At 50.4% G+C, this 2591-nt stretch overlaps 1 protein-coding gene across 2 annotated transcripts in view; it reads left to right on the top strand.

Annotated features, from left to right (window-relative positions):
• TRIOBP (TRIO and F-actin binding protein) overlaps positions 1-2591 on the top strand; it is a 55345-nt gene that overhangs the window by 29482 nt on the left and 23272 nt on the right. The window lies entirely within an intron of this gene.

Below are 2591 nucleotides of genomic sequence, written 5' to 3'. Positions count from 1 at the left end.
CTGGCCGGAAGGGGCAGGTGAAGTCCCGAGTGGAGAGAAATGGGGAAAGGACTCTGGGATAATGATGCTGCTGCTGATAACTAGCATTTATTGTGCACCTACTATGTGCTCAGCTGTGTTCAATGCATGGCATGCTTTACCACCAGGCATACCAGGTGCGGTTTATATTGTCCATGTTACAGACAAGAAAATGAGGCTCAGAGAGGACAAAAAAATCACTGCTGTAGATCCCACTTGGGGCAGAGTGGAGATTTAAAGCCTACTCTGGTTGACCTCATACCCCCACCCCGCCCCCCGCACCTGGATCCCTCTGCCTTCCTGCAGGCTCAAGAGTCCCCATTAGACAGGTGTGGCAGCTGAAGCTTGGTGAGTTTGCAGCGGTTCTGGCTTCTGGGAATGAGGAGAATCAGGAGCTGAGAGACAGAACTGCCAGTGGAGCCTCCCAGACAGGTACTTAGAGTAGTTGCAAACGTCTCTTGAGCGCAATAGTGAAATTAGTCCAAGGTTAAGAGCTAGGAAGCCTGGACTTGAATTCTGTTTCTGCACTAACTTGTGTGGCTTTGGGCCATTGTCTCCCTTTTCTGAGCCTCACATTGCTATCCTTGACAGAGTAACGGTTTACGACTGAATCTCCCCAAAGTTGGGTGGCCCTGTTTAATTATTCTCTCCTGGGTCTCTGAGCCTGTGCCATCTCTCTCCTGCCAGGGCAGGTTGTGGTAAGGTAGTCATTTCTTCATTTGTGCATTTATTCATTTAACCAATGTTTGCTAAGGACCTATTGTGGGCTGAAGCTCTGAGACAGAGAAAAAAAACACTTCATCCCTGCCCACAAGGAGCTCATGGTCTGGTGAGAACACTGACATGTATGTGGTTAGAACACTGTGGTTATCACATTAGCGGGGGAATGTACAGATGTAGGGAGCACTGGGTGGGAAGGTGATGCAGGGAGCATCAGAGAAGGAGATTGTAACTGTGCTGGGGGCACTTGGGTTTCCTCTGGACCAAGACTTGAAGAGTGAGGAGGAATTTTCCAGGCACACAAACATTTGGAGGGAGAGGCAGGAGAGAGGGGGAGTGGATGTGTGTGTGTGTGTTCAGGGGGGAGTGGGGGCACAGAGAATAGGAAAGGAAGTGTTTCAGACACGGCAGAGAACAACATGTGCAGTCCCACCAAGGTGCAGAGGACCTGCTCATTCTGGGAATTCTCCGAAGTCCAGCATTGTGGACCCTCGCGTGTAAAATGTGTGTGTAGGATGACGGAGGACAGCAGGCAGGGGCAGATTATGGTGGATGCAGACTGCTTGGAACAAGAATGTAGCACGGCGGAAGTGTTGAAGAACCTTGAGCAGGGGATTGATCTGATCACTGGGTTGAGGGAACTAGAAGTGGAGTCCCAGAGGCCAGGAAACCTGTAAGGGGGGGCTGTGAGGTGCCCAGGCCACAGGGCAAGGCACTGGAGGTAGGTGAGGTCTTCTGTTTGTCCACTCACTCTCCCAAGGATAAAGTGCCTGAGTTAGGTACAGGGTTAGGGTAGGAGAACTCAGCAGAGGGATGCCAAAAGGCCAGTGTCTAGAGCAGTGGTTCTCAACCTGTGGGTCGCGACCCCTTTGGCGGTCGAATGACCCTTTCACAGGGGTCGCCTAAGACCATCCTGCATATCAGATATTTACATGACGGTTCATAACAGTAGCAACATGACAGTTATGAAGTAGCAACGAAAATAATTTTATGGTTGGGTCACAACATGAGGAACTGTATTTAAAGGGACAGAAGGTTGAGAACCTCTGGTCTAGAGGAAGATGGGCTTATCCATGGCCTCATTTCTAGTGTGGAGGAGAGAATCCCAGTGGGAAATACTGAGCCTCCATTTCTTTATCTGTGAAATGGGGACGGTAAATATGATAGCAATAATTCTTGATCCCCAAACTAAGATGGCAGAATAATTGAAATGGCAATTATTCCAAGCCCCCTGCCCTTTTACTGAAGGATAGCTAACTAGGGATAAATGGGGTGTTCTGGGTACTTAACAGTTAATCCTTATAGCATCCCCATGAGAACACAGCATTATCCCATTTAACAGAGGGTGAAGTTGAGGCACAGAGAGGCTAAGTGCCTTGCTTAGGTAACACAGTGTTTGAATCACAATGCCACACAAGCTACTACATGCATTTTGCAACAAATTCCACCAATGGTCCCTCCTCTACTTCAGGGCTCAGATGAACTCCTGCCGGCAAAAGGGCCCCTAAAAACGGCCAAGTGCTCTGGGAACGTGAGCCATGGGTGTACACCCACACCCACGAACCCCAAACCAGGTTCTTAAGTCAGAAAGACCCATTTACAGGAGGGGGCATTTAGGGGGCACACGCTAGGAGTGCGCCTCTTCTTGAGCAAGTCGGCTCACCTCTCTGCGCCTCTATTTTCTCATTAGTAAAATGGGAACAAGGGCACCGTCTGTCAAGCCTGTAGTGAGGATTAAAGTGGATTTCATTGGTGACAAGCGGGGCTCGGGGGTGGGACGCTGAGTTGTTAGTGTTGGGGGCTTGGCCCACGCGCCCAGCAAACCCGGGGGCCGGCGGGGAGCGGCTGGGGCG

This window comes from Myotis davidii, unplaced genomic scaffold (genome assembly GCF_000327345.1).
Source record: "Myotis davidii unplaced genomic scaffold, ASM32734v1 scaffold514, whole genome shotgun sequence".
Lineage (NCBI taxonomy): Eukaryota > Metazoa > Chordata > Mammalia > Chiroptera > Vespertilionidae > Myotis > Myotis davidii.
Note: the sequence above shows the minus strand (reverse complement) of the source record. Positions and strands in the feature narration are given on the sequence as shown.